This window comes from Prionailurus bengalensis, chromosome D3, assembly GCF_016509475.1.
Source record: "Prionailurus bengalensis isolate Pbe53 chromosome D3, Fcat_Pben_1.1_paternal_pri, whole genome shotgun sequence".
Classification (NCBI taxonomy): Eukaryota; Metazoa; Chordata; class Mammalia; order Carnivora; family Felidae; genus Prionailurus; species Prionailurus bengalensis.
Window position 1 is genome coordinate 27,485,507 of NC_057356.1, and position 20,803 is coordinate 27,506,309.

At 44.8% G+C, this 20,803-nt stretch overlaps 1 protein-coding gene across 4 annotated transcripts in view; it reads right to left on the reverse strand.

Annotated features, from left to right (window-relative positions):
• Window positions 1-2,914: 2,914 nt before the first annotated feature.
• The window catches only part of LOC122471010 (proline dehydrogenase 1, mitochondrial), a 73,312-nt gene continuing 55,423 nt past the window's right edge, over window positions 2,915-20,803 (reverse strand). The window contains exons 15-17 of one of the 4 annotated variants that reach the window (XR_006294065.1): window positions 19,992-20,126; window positions 16,436-16,562; window positions 2,915-4,231 (exon numbers count right to left, since the gene is read on the reverse strand). The gene's annotated coding sequence lies outside the window, so the exon portion shown is untranslated. Of the gene's footprint in view, window positions 4,232-10,937; window positions 14,313-16,435; window positions 16,563-19,991; window positions 20,127-20,803 lie in introns of those variants that run through there. The other 3 variants (XR_006294066.1, XR_006294064.1, XR_006294063.1) reach the window with 3 other exon arrangements.

Sequence of the window (20,803 nt, forward strand, 5' to 3'; positions counted from 1 at the left end):
TTAATATGAAATTTATTGTCAAATTGGTTTCCATACAACACCCAGGGCTCATCCCAAAAGGTGCCCTCCTCAATACCCATCACCCACCCTCCCCTCCCTCCCACCCCCCATCAACCCTCAGTTTGTTCTCAGTTTTTAAGAGTCTCATGCTTTGGCTCTCTCCCTCTCTAATCTCTTTTTTTTTCTTTTTTTTTCTTCCCCTCCCCCATGGAACTTCTGTTAAGTTTCTCAGGATCCACATAAGAGCGAAAACATATGGTATCTGTCTTTCTCTGTATCAGCTATTTTAAAGACATTCAAGGACTTCACAGAGCTCATAGTTAAAGAACTAAACTATAGTACAAGAATTGTGCCTCTCCAAGTGGAGAGTAACAATAAAAAGATACAAATTATAAAAGAGAACCAAATAGAACTTCTGGAGTTGAAAAGAAGAAAATGTCACCAGAGAGGCTTGAATTGATTTTCTGGGGCTGCTGTGGCAAATTACTATACACACTATGTGGCTTTAAACAACAGAAATTTCCTGTGTTATGCTGCTGTGTGAAAAGCTAGAAGTCTGAACTCAAGCTGTAGGCTGGGAAAGAGGTGGGGAATTATCCCTCTTCACCACTATCTTGCTTTCGGTATTTTTCTGGAAACCCATGGCTTCCCTTGGCTTATATCTGCAGTTCTTCTATCTCTGCCTCAGGCAGCACATGACATGGCCTTTGCCCCTCTGTGTCCAAACCTCCCTGCTCTGGTAAGGACAACAGCCTTTGCATTAGGGCCAGCCCCAATCCAGGGTTGATAATATCTGGAAAGACCTTACTTCTACTTTCACAAGTACTGGGGGTTAGAGCTCTGATACTTAATTTGGGATGGGATACAGTTAAATGCACAACAGAGCTGAACAGCAGCTTTGAGCAAGAGGAAGACAGAACCAGCAAATTTGAAGGTAGGAAAATTGAGATCCAGTCTGATTGACAGCAAGTTAAGAAAAATAAAAGTGGGGGGGGGGTGGATGAACAAAGCCCCAAAGACCTGTGTAATACTATCAAGCATACTAACACACTGAGAGAGAGAAAGTCCCAGAAAGACATAAAAGAGAGAAAGGACAGGGAGAATATGCAAAGTAATAAGAACAAAAATCTCACTGAATTTGATGAAAACATTAATCAAATATTCAAGAAGTTCAATGAACACCAAGTGGGATAAACTCACATCCCACTAAAATGGTTCAAGGCCACAAAGGATTGTGAAAACAATACAAGAAAAGTGATTATGTATAGAGTGTCCTCAGTAGGTTTAATGGCAAATTTTCATCAGAAACCACAGAGGCCAGAAAGCAGTGGGATATCTACTGAAAGTGCTAAAAGACAAAAGCTGTGCACAAGAATTCTGTATCTATCCAGGATGTCCTTCAGCGATGGAAGAAGACATTAAGACATTCCCAGGTAAACAAAATCTGAGAGAATCCATTGCTATCACCAGCCCTACAAGAAACCCTAAGTCCTGGGGCACCTGGGTGGATCATTCCATTTCATATCTGACTCTTGATTTTGGCTTAGGTCACGATCTCATGGTTTGTGAGTTCAAGCCCTGTATCGGGCTCCACATTGATAGTGTGGAGCCTGCTTAGGATTCTTTCTCTCTCTTTGCTCCTCCCCTGCTAATGCGTTATCTCTTTCTCAAAATAAATAATAAACTTACAAAAAAAAGAAATCCTGAGTCCTTCCATCTAAAATGCAAAGGCATTTATTTCTACATGAAGAAATAGTTACATAGGTAAATATAAAAAAGTACAAATGTATAAGTGTATAAGCACATAAACTATATATAGCCTAAGTATATAAACAATAGACTTTTCTTCTAATTTAAAACTGTGAAGTTAATATTATACATATATATAAATTGCATATATTATAAATACAGAAAATGTAAATATATATGTTAATGAGCACAGACTGTATAAAGAGGTAATTTGAAAATAATGGCAAAAAGAGAGGACATCAATTAGATATATTAAGAGTCAAGTCTCTAGGGGTGCCTAGGTGTTCAGACAGATGAGCGTCTGGCTCTTGATTTCAGCTCAAGTCATGATCTCAGCATCAGGGGATCAAGCCCAGAGTCCACAATCAGTGCAGAACCTGCTTGAGACTCTCTCTCTCTCTCTCTCTCTCTCTGCTCCACACCCCCACTCATGCTCTCTCTCCCTCTAAAATAAGTAAGTGAAAAAAAAATTTTAAAGGGGTCAAATGTCTGTATGCCATTGAAATTAATCTGGTATGGGGCGCCTGGGTGGCGCAGTCGGTTAAGCGTCAGACTTCAGCCAGGTCACGATCTCGCGGTCCGTGAGTTCGAGCCCCGCGTCGGGCTCTGGGCTGATGGCTCAGAGCCTGGAGCCTGTTTCCGATACTGTGTCTCCCTCTCTCTCTGCCCCTCCCCCGTTCATGCTCTGTCTCTCTCTGTCCCAAAAATAAATAAACGTTGAAAAAAAATTAAAAAAAAAAGAAATTAATCTGGTATGAATCCAATTAGAATGTTGGAAATTAAGACATTAGTTGTAATCTCCAGTGAAACTACTAAGTATTCCCTGAATATATAGTAAAAGAAACAACATGGGAATTTAGTTGGTACACTAGAAAATAACACAGAAGAAAGCAGGAATGGAGGAATATTAAAACAAGAAGATGTAACATACACAGAAATAATGAAAAAACAATAGATTTCGATGCTACCTGATGAGTACTTAAGGGCACATGGAGTTTACATCCAATTAAGAGGCAGATATTGACAGAATGGGTAGAAAACAACAATCTCTCTCTATGCCATCTACAGGAGAGTCATGCTTTAAACCTAAGACACAAAGGCATTGAAAGTAAAAAGGATGGAAAATATATACCAAGCAAATAGTAATCAAGAGAACTAGACTGGCTTTGTGAAGACAAATAAGCTTTATGACAGTTTTTTTCTAGAGACAGAGAAGGACATGGTACAGTGACAAAGTGTCCATCCTTCAAAGAGATCATTGTAAACATTTTGCACTCAACAGGAGAGCATCAAAGTACATGGAACTGACAATTAAAAGGAGAAACTGATCTCTCAACAATAAAACTAGGAGACTTCAATATTACACTTCTAATAGTGAAGAAAACCTGTTAATTCTGGTGATGCTCATGAATGGACTGTGGGGTGGGCATAGAAGGGGCTGGGACCTATATTTTATGGTTCAGGGCATTGACATTTAGAGAGATTAAGTGGCTCACTCAGAATCACAGCACTGATGACTTATGGTTCAGAGGCAGGGGATACAGACAATTCCCTGAGGACAGAGATCTCTGATCACCTGGATAGGAGATCATGCCCTGCACACTGAAACCAAGCCCTTTCCTCACTCCCTGGCCCACATCCTTTGGCCGCAAGGTTGCTGCAGGGAGACAGCTGGCTCCCTAAGGAGGTGCTGGCCCAAGAGAATGGCCCAAAACCCAACCCAACTCCTGCCTATTTCAATCCCTAACCCAGAAAACAATGCCTTTTCCCCCTGATGGATGGGGCCTGGGGAGGTGTGAGAATGAAAAACACATCCCCATCTCCCCATCCCATGCCCCCCAGTACTTGATGCTACTAGCTGCCTTGCTGGTGGCCAGGTGACCACCCTGAATGACCACTGGTCTGTTTGACTCCCAAATGTCTCAGAACCCAGAACATTCCAAACCAACTGCCCACAGGACAGTTGCCCAGTGAATTAGCGTCATCTTCAACTGACCAAACCTGGGTGATGAGCAGTTGATAGTAGCTAGGAAAGGGGTCTGCTAGGTTGGTGCTCTGGAAGATGAAGTCTAGAGGCCCCGGTGTCTCCCTGATGAACAATCTGACCCACCATCTGAGCAGCCTGGATAAAGGCATGGCTAGGAGCAGGCAGGGGCTCCCTGCCTCTGAGTGTACACCTTCCCTGCTCCTTTCATCCTCACCAACATCCAGTCTCCACTGTACAAACTACCCTTACTCCTCTTGAATCTACTTACTGATTTTATACCCACACTACCTTCTTCAATGGAGTAGTCATTCATTGGGGTGTTATTTGTGGCTCGACCCTGTTGTTTGGAAAGATGTCCATCTTGATGCTGCTGAAGCACTGCTGGGGAAAGCCAGTAGATTGTCTTGAGCACAGATGCCTTTCTTGTGAGTCCTGTGTTTGAATCACTTAGGATCCTCTCTTTTTGTAATCTGAGCCATGATCCTAGAAAATACACTAAAAAGGGAGAGAACTGTTAATATGCACCTGGAATATTCATGCATCCCTAGGTCACACTCCCATTCTCCTTGTTCACCAGTGACTGGGGAGCCAGCTGAGTCTGAGCTGGGCTTAGAAGAGGGGTATTGTGATGTGGTATGCACTTACCACCCCCAGCAGACTTATGCCTAGGGACCTGACATTAGATGAGACCATGTAGAAAGGACAATACAGAGGACAGTGACAGAGAGCCTGGGAGCTGGTGTCTGATAACCTGTATCAGATCATACTAGAAACCACACATACTTGGGAAAGTTACCTAACCCCTCTGACCTCAGTTCCCTGTTCTGTGATATGGGACCTACTTACTAGTATTATAAAGCTTACTATAAGAAAATCCAAATAATGCCTAAGGAAAATGATTGGGACCTCCTAAGTGCTCCATATGTGACCCGATATTACATGTCTGGAAGAACAAGCAAGAAATGTAGGAGTGGTTGCCTGCAGAGAGGAAACCTGGATGGCCACAGGGCAAGGGTGGGTGGAAGGTAACCTTTCCACCTTAATGTGGGCATGAGGCTTTCCTGGTCATGGAGAATATCTGGCATCATCTCCTGTGATCCCCATCAGACTCCATGGAATGCACAGGGCAGGGCATTAACCCATATTTTGTAGTTCATGACACTGAAATTCAGAGATTTTAAGCAACTAGAGTGAAGAAGCTGATGACAGGACAGTCTGGGACAGGAATGTAGTTGGTTTCTAGGGACAGAGATCCCGGAGCCCCCAGAGTTCTCTAGCTCCTGTTTTCCCTCTGATCCCCAAACTCTCCTGCTGTGAAATTCCAAAGGGAGCACATGCCTGCCTCAGCCTCCACCCATAGGTTTCAATCCCTGACCCAAAAGCAACGTCGCTTTCTGAAAAGGAAGTCCCTTGAAGGGTCGGGGTGTCCCCTCTATGACTCTCCTCCTGCAGCATCTTCACACATCAGCTGTCCAATGTGAGCTCCTGGGCATCTGACTAGTGGTCTACATGCCCCCATGCAGCTCAGAACGTGGGCATTTCCAAGCCCACTACCCACATGACAGCTCTCTAGTGAATGAGCTTGGTCTTCAACAACCAACCCCGGATGAACAGCACTGATTAATGAGGGCATGACTTGCTGAGCTGGTGTTTGGTGCTTTAATGGATGAAGCTGGCATGTACCCCACTGCCTACTGACCACTAATGTGAGCAACTGTCAGAGCAGCCTGGCTGAGGGAGGGCAGGGGCTGCACTGGCTCTGAGTGTGCAACCTTTCCTACTTCCCTATGTGACAAAATCTCTCCAGACTCCTTGTCCTTCTCTGGCCCTGGCAGTGGAAGGGGACAGAGTCCCATGTCCTCTTAAAGGGTCCCCTCCATAGCCACAGCCTGTGACACCCACCCCAGGGCTCTCCCTGAGAGTCACTCAGATTCTCCTTCCCTCTGTCATCAAATATTTATTCCACCAACCCAATGGCACTGTCCCTTCTCACCACCCCTGGGGCAACACGCAAAGTGCCACTGACCCTGTCCACATCCACCCATTGGAACCCCACTGTGAGATCTCAATTTGCTTCCCAAATCTCCAGATTTATGCTGTATGGTTTTGGATTTTGACATCTACATCCAGGAGAGTTGACCTGTGTGCCCCCCTTTCCTGTCATGCCTACTGCTGGGGTGGCATCAATTTTCTTCTGATCCAATGAAAGCAATGTGGGCATATTCCCTCTGTATCTGTTCTCTGGAAGAGTGTGTATTTCCGTGTCTGGATGCAAATTTCTCTGGAAGAGACAGGCATTTCCATCTTCAATGTTTGTTTGAAATTAAAGGAAGCCACCTGGGTTTGAAGTGTGCTTCATGTGAAAATTTATTTCTTATATTGCCTTTTTTTTTAATGGCTGCTTTATCTATTGTATGTATAGTGCACACATCTTAAGTACAGCTTTATGGTTTCTTATAAACATATCTGCTGCAAATCCTAGTTCCACATACAGAATGGCTCTAGCACCCTGGCAGCCTCCTGTAGAAGGAGATAAAAATAATTGCTAACTTATTAGGTTAAGGAATGAAATCGGTTACTATGTATTTCCCGAGCATGATGATTATACACAATTAGGGCACAAAAGAGTGTGGTGGCACCCTGGGAAGGTAGTGGAACAAACTGGAGAGCTGGGAGGATCCAATTTCCACTGTGCAGGCATGGGGGCAGGGCAAAGAAGCTGGAAGACGCTTCTCAGAAGCATTTGTCTGAATCCCCTTACTTGGCAATGAGAAAGAATGAAATCTAGCCATTTGTAGCAACGTGGATGGAACTGGAGGGTATTATGCTAAGTGAAATAAGTCAGGCAGAGAAAGACAGATACCATATGTTTTCACTCATATGTGGATCCTGAGAAACTTAATAGAGAACCATGGGGGAGTGGAAGGGGGGGGAGTTACAGAGAGGGAGGAAGGCAAACCATAAGAGACTCTTAAATACTGAGAACAAACTGAGGGTGGATGGGGGGGGAGAGGGGAAAGTGGGTGATGGGCAGAGAGGAGGGCACCTGTTGGGATGAGCACTGGGTGTTGTATGGAAAGCATTTTGACAATAAATTATATTTAATATAAAGAAAAGAAAAAATTTTTTAAAAAAACCTAAAAATCTATTTTAAAAAAAGAGAGAGAAGCATTTGTTTTTCACAGAGGGAAAATCACCGCTACAGAGTGTGGTGCCCACGGTAATTCAGCTTCTGCTACCTATGCATCATGTGCTTTTGTGTGTTTTATTTTACATAAAAATGACTTCAAGATAAAGCAGGCAAAAGATACATTTTTCTTGATGTAAAATCCTCCAGAATTAACTATAAAACATATCTCTGCAACTAAGGCAGAATCTATACAATTCACATGCTCAGAGGCTGGCACTGAGTTAGCGGGTAGCCCTTCGTCCATGACCTCCTGTCTTCTTTTTAAGCTTCTAGACACTTAGGTGGTCTGAGACCCCAGCCGACACTTGCTTAGTGCTTCCTTCACAGGTGTCAAAGCAGCAGCAAACATGGGTACCCTATTCCCTGCAGAAGCACAGAGGTGGAGGGAGGAGGGGTGCCTGGGGTGGGTGTGTGGGACCCCGAAGATTCCTCCAGTCTTGGAAGGTGACCTTGGGTCAAGACACTGCCAGGGGCCTGTTTGGGGTTCTTGGCTAAGGGGATTGTCGTTGGCTGACAGTGTTAAGTGTCCTCCAGGAGAGATTTAACCTGGGCATGTGGCTGTGCAGCCCTCAAGCATCTGGTCCCTTGAACAGAGTATTGGAGCAGAAGAAAGGGGAGGCTCCGGACTGCAGGAGGAAAATCCCAAGTCCCACCCCTGGCCTGTGAGGAGCAAGAGGTCTGATGACACAGGCTGGAGGGGGAGAGGTGATGATGTCCCCTCATCCACCTGTGATAGGGCCTAGCATGACACCTGCACCATCGAAGTGACACTTAGAGGGCTTCCCTTTTCTTCCTCAGTATCTTTTCTCCCCATTACATCCAAATGCCTGACATGTGCCTTTCCATTTAAAGAAGCTTATGATGAGGTAGTAAAAAAATAATCGCTTAATGTGTTTCAGTGCGAAAAGGCTACAGAATACACTACTGTCTAAGATGTAATGAAACCTTAAAAAAATAAAAATAAAAATAACACAAATGGAATTAAACCAGTTATATTTGAATTAATTTAAAAAATTGGAAAATAAAAGAAACATAAGCAATTTGCAGTTCAACTCCTTACAAATTCCCTAATGGACACTGCACTGAATTTCCCTTCATTTCCATGTGTGTGTTGATTTTTACATATACATATATATTAGAACAAAAAATTATAGAACCCCAGTTTGAGGTGATCCAGGCTGTCCACCGGGCTCCGCAGAAGCTGACAGACTCCAAGGGCTTGGGCTACTCCCAGCCTGGGCTGGAGGCTGCAGTGGCCCCTACTTGATGCCCAGGCTGCTGTGTGGTCACGGGTCTGCAGATCTGGACCTGGGGAGCCGCCCTGCTTGCATGCCAGGGAGCGCAGGGCCTCTGCCTTCACTTTTCCCAGGAGGCCTGACTTGGGCAGAGTCAGGGCCATGCACCCCTGGAAATATGGAGCAGGTATCCGTTTCCAGGAGAGATGTGCTCAGGGCATCCCTCCCCTTTCCTGCTCTGGTTGTTACCACCCTCCTGTCTCTCCCTTGCACGATCACGTGCAATATGGCCGCCACGGGGCTCCCTTCCCTTTGGTTGCCTTTCCCGAAGGGCCAAGAGAAAGGGAAGCTACGGAGATGTGGGCCCTTATTTGCCTTCTGCTTTTGCTCCCGCCCTCTCCACATTCCACATTTCCTCTTATTCTTCCACTTTATTGCCTCTCACCTTCTTCACCCACTTGAGCCTGGGGGAAGGCTCACCTCCCTCTTGAGCCTGGGGGAAGAGACTTTCTGACCCCTGCCAGCTGGTGAGAAGAGAAGGATGGAGCCCGTCCAGAGCACCATGCCCTTCCCCGGGGCAGGAGAGCACCAATTGCGTGGTTCCTGGAACCCCCAGTCTTCTGGGGGAGCCTCTCAGGCAGGTGGGCCCATCCATCTTCCGCCCCCACCCTGCTCCCAGTCCACCACTCAGGGTGACTGAGCAGGATCCAGGAGTGCAGACTCAGGTCTGGACCCAAGGCGCTGCTCGGAAAGCGGGTGAGGGGGTGGCGGGAGATCTTATAGACACTGGAGATGTGAGGATGTCCTGTGCCTGGACAGGACCAGGTTCTTCAGGATGAGAATCATTCAAAGAGGGAGTGGTGAAGAGCCACAGAAGAAGGAGCTTAAGGATGGGAATGCAAGAAAGTGAAGGACATGACAGAGGAAAGAAATTAGGTGCAGGATTTTGCTCCCTTTTTCTGAGTCTTCATAATCTGCAATTAATCTTTGGCATGGACCATGGCAGCTGTGGCCCGGAAGGGGTGGCCTTGGGAAAGGACAGGGGACAGTGAGAACTCATACTGCTCCTGGAAGGATAAGGGCTGATCTCGGGCCCCATTCTGACCTCAGCTCTACACTGCTCCCTGGGGCCATGATGAGGGACTGGGTCTCTGATCTCCAAATGTACTTTTCCAGCCCTCACATTCCATAATTGTGGCCTGGAATGAACGCTGGTGTCATCTTGTCCTTCTTAGAAGGCAGCCGCTGTCTCCATGCATTTCTGTGTGTGACGTTGCCTTCCTCAGTACTCACAACCTGCTGCTTCCCTTCTATCTCCCATGATCAGTGTCCTTTCCCTTCTCCTGTCACCTCCACTGACCAGACTGTTGTGTCATATGGGTGGAGGGGGGGAATGATCACCGATATACAGCCAGCCTCCCTAACCAATCAGTTGATCAAGTAACCAATGCAGCCAACCCCCCTGGGATACCTGCCACAGGCCTGGGGTTGTGCTGGGCCCTGTCAGAGGGAATGGCAACCACTGCCACACACAGAGTGTGTGTTCTGTGCCTGGGGTGACCTTAGGTACTTGGAGATACTTAATCCTCAGAACAACCCTGTACCTTTCCTAGACCCTAAGAGGATAAACATGAAATTAAAAGTACTTGGTCCAAATTCCCCTAATCCACAAGCAGCGTGATAGGGGTTCTATAGTAGGTAAAGTCACATGAACACTGTACCTGCCAGCCTTTGCCTGAGCCCTGGAAAGACTGGGGGGAGACCCCGGGCAGGCTTGAACGGAGGTCACAGGATGGGCCAGGACCGTGTGGCTGGAGCAGCAGGTTGTGACAGGGGCAGGGACTCCTGTCTGCTGCTCGGAGTCTCTGGGCCTGGCCAGTCCCAGGGGAGAGTTCAGTGGGGCCGTTAGAGCCAGTGTGTGTGGCCAGCCCAGCAGCCGTCACACAGGCTTCTAGAATTCCCACCAACCAGGGAGGGTCTCAGGGCAGCTGCACACAGGCCTCTCTCACATGGACTCACATGTGCAGGATTTATTCTGATCCTGAGAGAAATGTGCTCCAGGGTGCACCTCCCACTTCACTTCTGCAGGAGGCTGAGAGGGTACATTTTCTGTGATGCCCACTCCGGGAGCATCCTTTCACCCAGGGGCAAGGCTGAGGGTGTCCCATGCAGGTGCTGGTCTGAGACCTGAAGGTGCAGAGAGAGGGTCCCCACATCCCCAGCCTCCGGCTCACATGGTAGCACTTGGTCTCCAGTTCAAGTGTGTGACAGTGTGTCTCTCCAGACTTCTTCTGTCACAGGTCATACCAAACCCAATGTAGTAACTTCCCTGTTCAGTTTGCAAAATGTGCAAACCAAATGTAATTGAGGCTTTGATGCTCGGTGGAAAAGCAGAAAAGAGCTGGTCTTGGGGGAAAGATAATCTTGAAGAGCAAAACACACTTGAAGCCCATACACATAGTATCTCCTACTGTTATGATGCTGACACATGAAAAACAAAACAAAACAAAACAAACCTTCACATATATTTCCTCCTTCTCTCGGATTTCATACCCCATTCCTCAGTCTCCAAAGCAGCAGAGATATTCAACTGCTTGAATGTTTAACTTCATTTACTTTAATTAACTTAAGCATAAGCAGGCACATCTGATCAGTGGCTGCTCCCCTGGATAGCGCAGTTAGGGACACTGGTGTATGGATTTCTGTAGAATATTGTCACGGTGATGCACGACATTATGCATTTGTGAAAATTTATAGAATGTCAAAGCACAAAGAGTGAATTTCAATGGAAGCTGCGGACTTTAATTTAATGAAAATGTGCCATTATGATTTTGCTAATTATACCAAAGGTACTACACTCGTGTTAGATGTTATCAGTTGGGGAAACTGGAGGGGTAGAATATGGGAACTTTCTACATTATCTGTTCAACTCTTACATTCATCTAAACCTCCTGTTCTAAATAATGCCTATTAAGGTTCTTAAAAATCTGTAAACACTGTTTCAGAAGAGATCTATTAGAGCCAATGTTCACAAATCAGCTAAAGGTCTATACAACAGCTAGAGATGTTGTTTAGTGTAAAACGTGTGCCCAATCTTGAGTTAGAAATGTATCTCGACTTCTATACAGTTACAGCACAACTGATTGCCTTGATCATTCCCCTTTGCATACAGAAGAATATGGTTTAGATTTGTATGGTTTTCTATTAAATATGGGACACTGACTAAAGTAGAATCCTTCTTCCTGAATGAGCTTAATGAGTGAATTTCCACAATACCTCAGTGGGGTCATTTATAGAGTACCCCCTGTTGTTTGCCAGATGTGGAGTTTTCTGAAGCACTGCCTGGTGCCAGTTGATATTCTTGACCTCAGGGGAACATTTCTTCTTCTTCATCCTTGAAACAAGATCCTGGGAAATGCATTGCAATAGAGAGAACTGCTGACACCTTGCTGTAGAAGTCCATAGGGAAATTAGTGATAATGTATTCACAATCAATCTTTTGATTCCATTATTCGCCAGCTGACCAGCAGAGCCTTGTGAAGCCAAGTTGGACTTCTAGAGATCTTGCAACTGGGTGTATACTTCGAACACCCAACAGACAGGTTTTGTGAGCAAATAGCTTTATTTCCCTGAGGCATTATAGAAGCACAGCAAGTACATAGTCCACGACTGAAGGCCTGGGTCAAAACTCTGCTTAGAAGCTCCATGTACCTGAGAAGGTTGTATAGACCCCTCTGTGACTTGTTTCTCTGTTCTGAGATATTGAAATGTTAATAGGGCCTAATTTTTAGTATTAAGTTGTGAGCTCAAAATGATTAAATACAAGTAAAAGTCTTCAGAAAAATAAGTGGCTGGTGTTTCATAACTACCCTAGGTGTTCAATCACTAAATAAGGTAGACACTTGGTAGTGGTTGAATCCAGAGAGGTGTTGTGGATGGCTCCACAACAGGGGAGGATGTAAGCTTCCTGTTAGCCTTTATATGGAGAGATGCTTACAGCTCAAAGAGAATATCTGTGATCTCCTGTGGTTTCTGTGTCAGCCCTGTTGAGGTGGGAGGCGGCAGAGCAGGGCCTATCATCTGTATTTTACAGTGGGGGCATTCAAATTTAGAGAGAAAAAGTGACTCACCAAAAGTCACTAAACTGTTTAGTTGGGTGTTCAAGACAGAAATTTAGCTGGTTCCCTGGAGAGAGAGATCACTGAACACCTGAAATCATGCCCTGCACCCCTAACCAGGGGCCCCTCAGTCTCTTCCTCAAATCCTCCTGCCCCATTTTCTGTGAAGGAGACAGTTGATGCCTTGGAGGAGGTGCCTGAGCCAAGAGAAAAACCCAGATCCTAACTCAGTTTCCCATCTCTAGGTTTCAATCCTGGACCCAAAACACGATGCAGTTGCCCCCAAGTGAAGCCCCTCTGAAGGATGAGGGGAAGCCCAATGTGGGCCATCCTTCCCCGGCATCTTCACACAATCAGCCATCTCACATGGTGCCTTCCAGGTGACCAGTTGAACACCTTCACTGAGCAGGGTTGTTTGGCTCCCAAGCTGACTCAGAAGCCAAGACATTCCAAACCAATGGTCACATGATGGCTCTGCTAAGAATTAGCTTCCCTTCAACTGACCAGCTCTGGATGAGCAGGTATTGTGAAGTAATTGGGAGAGTGGCCACCTGGGCTAGTGCTTTGGTGGCTTCATAAATTGTCTGTGGCCTTCCATGTCTCACTGGCTATTGATTGAAGTGTCTAAGCTGCATGGACTAAGCCTAGCTGTTCTGGCTCTGAGTATCCACTTTCCCTGCTCCTTCCTTCATCCCCCAGATCCAGTTTCTACAGACTCGTCATCCTTTTGATGAGTCTAGACCCTTTTGTGGCAGGGGACAGAGCCTTATCTCCTCTGGGAGTGCCTTCCCCATAACCACATCTTGGAGACCCCCTCCCCAGGACACTACTTGAGGATCACCAGACATATTTTCCTACTTTCTTTTTCTTTCAGGTAGCATCTATACTGATAATTTCCAATCTTTCTGACCTAGGATGGCCTCGATTCAATTTTAAAATCTCTAGCCCACACCATCTCGACTTTCTTACTCAGCAGTTCCACATGGTTGTTTCAGAACTTGGTCTCAATGTTTCCAAAGCTGAACACCAAGACCATAGAACTTCTGGAACCAGATGCTTGCTGGAGAAGTCTAGGGAGTTGAAGGGAATGGGAAAGTTATGCATTTCCAGAACCACCCAAATCAGGAAAATACCAGTTTAAGGAGTACTTGAGCTAGAAGCAGACTTCAGTGGGTCCCCAGCAGGGTGGGCCCAGCACTCTTGACTTAGCCCAGCTCCCTACCTGAACCATTCAGTGTTTTTTGACACTACTCAGTGTTGCTGTGGATACAAATAAAGACGAAACAAATGATAATAAGTACAGGTGATTTCTTCAAAATTTGCTAGAGCAAGGGAGTCAGCCACTATCCCTTGCCTTTGGGCAGACTCAGAGATGGACAGAAGTTAGAGAAACTTTGTAGAGACAGAATAATACAAGGCCTCAGTGATGCAGGAGACTATTGGCATAAGGAAGCTATGGTGAGTGTTCTAGAAGAAGGGCATCCTATATCATTGTTAGGGGTGCATCTGTGGTTTTATCTGCTGGTCTTAAGTTGCAAGTGAGGCAAAATTCAGGGATACTCACAGTGGCAAATCAAGTCTTGGCCATTTGGGGCCAGTCAATTCAATACAGAGGTTATTATTTAGCTTCCGGGGCTGTTTGCTCGAGAGAGCGGTCTGACACCTACACGTCTGACTTCTAGGTAATATGCCAAAACTGAAGAAAGTGGGTTGATTTCCTGGGCTGGTTGCTGCAGACCTCATGTCAGAGTCCTATTTTTATATATGGCCAGGCCACTGTTCTTTTGTATCTTCTATTCTCAGTCCCCCATTTTGGTTATGATCTCACTTTTGAGAGGTTGGCCCATTCAGAGAAAACCTGAGATCCCATACTTTGCTGCTGGACACTGTCAGCCATCTTCATAGTTAACTGTCTTGGAGGATGACCTTCATGACCAGTTTGTTCTCATCACAGCAGTCACCTGATGCGAGATCATTTTACATAAATGCATTTAAGACTCCAGATAGAATGCAATGGACCAGCAACATGACTGCTACGAAACAAAGAAACAAACAAGCAAGAACAAATAACAGTCCATGTTAGGGCCAAAATCATAACCTCTATGAAACAAACAAACAAAAAAACTAGAACAATTAATACTCCATGTTAGGTGCTTCAAAACCAGGAACTCCAATGGCCTAACCCAGGCCAAGAGAACAAATCCCATAAGCCCCGAGGGTCAGCCTTGAATCCAAACAGCTTTTTCTCAAGCACTTTATACCCTATTTTGCCTACCTGACTTTATTGGTCCAAGCACAAAAAGTGTTAGCAATGGCACAGATGCCACCATGACTAGCCAACAAGAAATCTAGGGCAACGTGACTCTCCATTACTACTCATGCCAATTTGTTGAGACTGGTGTGTATTCCAAACAGGGCATAGATTTTATTATCTAAATTTTGCCAAAATTCAAGATAGGTTTCTTTTTTAAATGTTTATTTATTTTTGAGGAAAGAGACAGAGCACGTGAGAGTGGGGGAGTGCAGAGGTACAGGGGGACAGAGGATCTGAAGCAGGCTTCACGCTGTCAGCAATGATCCTGACACAGGGTTTGAACTCACAAACCATGAGATCATGACCTGAGCCAAAGTTGACACTTTACTGACTCAACCACTCAGACGCCCTTTAGAGGTAGGTTTCTTACAGGTATGTTTTTGTTTGTTTGTTTTTAAGTAGACTTCACCCCCATCATGGAACCCAGCATGGGGCTTAAACTCACGACCCTGAGATCAAGGTCTAAACTGAGATCAAGACTTGGACCCTTAACTGACTGAACCACCCAGGTGCCCCTATAGACATCTATGCAATTTCCACCAAAGGGAGCATTGTCCTAATATTTTTCATAAGAACTAATTCCTCCAGTAGTGCACATATAATAATGACAATTGAAATATTGAAAAACTGAAATATTAAAAAATATGAGAAATGAAATGTGGCCTCATTTTGGAGCTCATATATGAGTTGGAATTTAAACCCTTGGTGATTCATTTCATTTGATGAAACCCATATTTCCCAGAAGTATTTACCATGGGGTCTGATGATGGATGGCATATCCAGCATTCAGGAAGACTGAGGGTGATGGCAACTGTTTGGGTCTCTTCTGGCCAACAATGTTTATAACTAGCAAAAAGATTATAGTAAGAAAAAAGGAGGGGCGCCTGACTGACTCAGTCAGTAGAACACATGACTCTTGATCTCAGGGTTGCAAGTTCGAGCCCCATGTTGGGTGGAGATATTACTTAAAAAGAAAATCTTTTTTTTTAATTTTTTTTTTTAATGGGCTGGGGGCCCACAGAGAGAGACAGAGCATGAACGGGGGAGGGTCAGAGAGAGAGGGAGACACAGAATTTGAAACAGGCTCCAGTCTCTGAGCTGTCAGCACAGAGCCCAACGTGGGGCTCGAACTCACGGACCGCAAGATCATGACCTGAGCCGAAGTCGGACGCTTAGCCGACTGAGCCACCCAGGCGCCCCGAAAAAAGAAAATCTTTTAAAAAAGAGAAAGAGAAAAGGAGTAAAGGGGTAATGATGGGTGGATGTCAACAAAGAATTTATGAAAATGAGCAGAATTGTTTTAAATAAGCAGATGCAAAACAGAAAAAGAATTAGATGGGAGGTTTTGCCCAACATCTTGGGTAGAAGCTGCTCACTATCCACCACCATTTGCCTGATTTTAAAAAATATTTTACGTTTATTTATTTATTTTGAGAAAGAGAGAGAGATCATGGGAAGGACAGAGAGAAAGGAACAAAGATAATTCCAAGGAGGCTCTGCACTGTCAGCACAGAACCTGATGTAGGGTTCAAACCCACAGACCTGTGAGATCATCACCTGAGCTGAAAACAAGACTCGGACGCTTACAAAACTGAGTCATCTGGGCATCCCCATTTGTCTGTTCTGAAAACCTTGGGTCAGCTGTCTGCTTACAGAAGATCTCCAAGAAACCTGTTTGAGGTCTCCCAGTTTGAATAGCCTTCTAATTCTGAATATACAACTATATATGCATATTTAATTACACACACACACACACACACACAGATACACATACACATGGTGAAATATGATGCCAAGGGTGAATCCCAGGAGTTTCACTGCTTTATTTAATTTAAACAGTACCTGATTGGGGCCCATTCCAATGACGTGTAAGAGCAGTTTTGCTCTGATGTCTGTTCCCACAGAAAAATCTCCAGTTGAAGATCATGAAGAAGCTTCTAGGAAGATGTTGAAGGAAGGCAGCCTTAAGCTGTTGGTGAAAAACTTGGGTATTAGTACAAGAGTTCTTTGCAATCTTTTGCCTTGTCTGTATGCAGTAGGGCAGTCTCGTCTGGGTGGTGAAGTTCGCAGATACATGGGTCTTCCAGCTACTAAGGTATAGTGGGTTATCCAATGTGTTCCCAAGGGAAGTGACTGGGTAGCCATAACTGCTTGTGTGTATTTGCACCAAGGGAGCTCACAGGTTTCTGAGAGTTTTTGCTAATCTTAATGGAAGGATGGAAGTGTTTCCCCCTCTTTAAATAGGTTATGTCTGAAATAATGAACTGTGTCTGGCAAAAATGTAATTTCTTTGGAAACGCAATTATTTCTCTCTTGCTAAGGTTGAGAGCAAGTAAATGGGAGCCCTTTTATAGGATTTTTTTTGTTCTCTCGACAAAGTGGGAGATCATTTACATATTGTATGAGAACTGAATTACAAGGGAAACTTAGGGTTTTTTTAAGTGTTGGTGGAGCACATGGGAAAAGTACATGGGGCATCAAAGTTCCTGGGCCATGGCCCTCCACTATGCTACTGTTCTTTCCAGGAGAGAACAAAAAGTATTGACTCTCCTGGTCTAGAGAGACATTGAAAAAGGCAGAGCAAAGATCCATGATTCTGAAGCAAGTAGCTTTGAAGAATTGACAACAGGATGGTATTTGGGTTAGGTACTCCAGGGAAGCAAGAAATAACAATTTTGTTGATGACCCTGAGGTCATGAACAAATCAGTATCCTCATTCATTTGGTGTCTTTACTGGCATAACAGGGATATTACAAACACTAGTAGAGGGTGTAGGAGGACTTTCAGATAAAAGGTTTTAAACTGCAAGTTTGATCCTTTTTTTTTTTTTTCTGGCTTGGGATATTGGGGAAGTTCAAGTAGTGGTTTGGTAGGCTCTACCTAAACTTTTATAGGTTCTGATCCAATTGTTATGCCTATGTCAATGGGATTTTTAGCACATGGAGTGTCAGGTACAGCAACAATATCCTTATCTAAGGTATGCCTTACATATCATGGAAGAGGCAAAGGTACATCCAGAGCAGATACAACTTGATTATACACAGACGTGTAGGATCTCAAGAAATTGTCCTTGTGGTGTGCCTTCAATATTACAATTCCACGTGCAGTCTCTCCCTATTAAATCTGCCTGGCTGGAATCCTGGAGAAGCGGAGGTTAATTTTTTCAGCTAAGGGGTCTCAGGTTGTGGTTAAGGGTAGGGAGACAAGGAAAATATTTGGGTTATTTGAGGCCAATCACATGCATAACATGTTTACTCCAAGAAGAGGATAAGCAGCAATGGCAGCATTTAACATCCAAATAGTAGCACCCTTATCTGCTAGGTATTGATGAAGACGATCCTGTCTATTTGTATTTAAGTCTTGCATGCTTAAGCATGTAGCAAGATTGTGAAAGCTTCTTTTCCTTGGAACACCCTCACTTATCTGATTGGAGGGATGTTTCTTGGGTCTTGGTTTCCTTTCAGCACAAGGGACCATCTAATTCCCAGTGCTGAATCTGTTGACAATATCTACAAATGTCCTTCTCCATAGGTAGTTGGTTTAGGGAGCGGGCCACCTAACTGTGTCACCCGCATGGCCACCACTTCTCCTTGTCTTGTTTTTGTTGTAAAGCCCTTTCCAAACGTTCTCCCAGGTCACTGTCGTTCAGCTAAAGGGGTTCTTTTCCCTTTTAATTTATGTTATGAAGTTAGGTCTCCAATTTCAGGTGTAACTCCATTGACAGAATGAGATGAAAGGGTTACTGTTACAACAGCACCTTTTTAAACTCATGGATGAGAATGAAAAATATTTCCTAAAAATACCTGAATTGGTATTTGGTATTTGGCTTTTTCATAACCATCACCACCCCTTTTTTGACCCTTTAGTTTATGGTAGAAAAGAGGGTCTTGTAGGTGTCTTTCTAGGTCTGTCCAATCAGCTTTTTCCGTTCAAGATTTATCATCTGAGAGCCCAAACAATATGTGTACTGGTTGATATATGTCTGTTAATCCTGGGTCATATATGCACCTAAAATAATTCTAAATGCTTCTATGAATATTTGCTGGTCCTCTTTGGGTTATAAACATCTTGAAGTATAAGCTCTTACAGAAGTTCAGTTTTAAGATTTACACGGTGTGCTGTTGCCTTCACACCTTGCTATGGGAGAGACAGATCTTTAGAGGCCAGGGGCACTTTGGTGTTTTAGGTGAATTTGGAGGGCAAAGTGAGGGATCTATAGAAGGGGAGGGACAGGGAGCAGGTGCAGGAGAGAGACCAGATGCATAAGAGGAGAAGCAGATACAGGGACACAACTGGGACATGAGGAGGGGAGGATTTATTAAAGAGGTTTTTCTACTTTATTCTTGTTTAGGTGTGTCAAATTGTTCATTAGTTTTGTCCAAACAATCTTTCAGTGAGACCATTTTTGATTCAGAATTTCCTTTGGAGGTCTCAACATAGCAACGAAAAGGTATTGCCAATTAGGGTCCTTCCTTTTTCTAAGATGCTTCTCAAATGAATGATTTTGTTCAAATCAGCTAGTCCAGAGTTGGCCGTGGAGATCCAAATCATCATCGGTGAAGTCGTGGGGAACAAGAATTAAGATTATAATGAGGAGTGCCTGGGTGGCTCAGTCGGTTAAGCGCCCAACTCTGGATTTGGGCTCAGATCATGATCTCACAGTAAGTGAGTTCAAGCACCACATCAGGCTCTGTGATGACAGCACAGAGCTTACTTGGGATTCTCTCTCTCTGCCCCGTTCCTCCCTGCCCCTCCCCCACTGACCATCTCTTTCAAAACTATATAATCATTTTTTTTAAAAAGATTGTAATGAAGTATATGTGAGAAGCAGTATTTTTTTTTTCTGGCAGGGGAGAGGGTTTAGGTTTAGAGGATCCCAAAAGAGCTGGTGACATTTGTTAGAAATAGAACATTTGTGGACCTCATGCCTTGGGCCCCCAAAGTGACAGTTGGCCAACTGCCTGAACACAGACCCAACAATCTGTACTCCCCAGCCTGTGGGAAACCAGAGGGAATACTCTCAGGACACAACAATCAAGGTGGTGAGAGAACCTCAGCTGGCTTGATTGGTGACTTTCAGCACAGTTCATCCGGGTTGATACCAGTCTGGTGAGATCATCAAAGTCACGGTTCTGTGAGGCTGGCTCAAAGGGTCTAGACTTACAAGGACCTGTTTGTGGCTCTATGCTCAGATTCTTCTTATAACACACAACACTTTTACACAGCACAGCACAAAATAGTAACACAAAAGACAGCATGAGGGGACAACAAGGGGCCAGATTCCACTAAGGAGACCAAACAAACGGGAACCAAGAATAAGACCCAGGCACCAGAATGAGTGTCAATAGCCTAGAAACTCACTCCAACAGAGCAAATTTCAGATGCAGTGTTCACTCACCATGGCATCAGGGACTCGACAAGCTGCAAGCAGCAAGGCACAAGGGGCTTCTGTGGGCACCACACTTGCTTGAAGGTTGGGGTCTTGCAGCAACAGGCAGCTCAGACTGGGTCTCAGTGGGGCCTCTGTGATGAACTGCCCAATAAACAAAGGCCAACCAAATGAGCACAAGCAAAGAATATTTGTCAGAGCTTGCTAGAACAAGGGAGTCAGCCACCATTACTTGTGTTTTGGCAGAGATTCAACATCATGGAGGAGACTGGGAATTCATTTGAGTGGGGCAAAGCGAAGGCTTTAGCTATGCGCTAATGGGAGGCTATTAGCATGGGGAGCCTATAGTGAGCTGTCAAGAAGCAAGGTATCCTATGTGAATCTTAGGGGTACATATTTGTCTTTTCTCTGGTTCGTTGGCCCTCTGTTGGAAATGGGGACCAAAATTCAGGAATGTCTCTGTTATAAATATGGCCATTTGGAGCCAATTGTTACAAGGTTGTGGTGTACAGTCCCGAGCAAGTTGCTAAATACAGCAGCCAGATTTCCTACAAGGCTGACTTATATATAGTAGACCTGCTTCCTCAGCAGAAAACAAGATAATGGGTCGGTTCCTGAATTAGTTGTGGGTCAGAAACCTATTTTTACATATGGTCTGGCTATGGCCCAGTGGTGTATTCAACCTTTGGTGTGGATGTGGGGGAGGGGGTCAGAAACCAGGGAAATGCTAGGGAAGTTGTTGAGCATGGCTGAAGGCAGAGGATATAGATTTGAAGATCCAAGGACATCAAGTGCCTAGATGGGACTGGTCCTTCAGGATG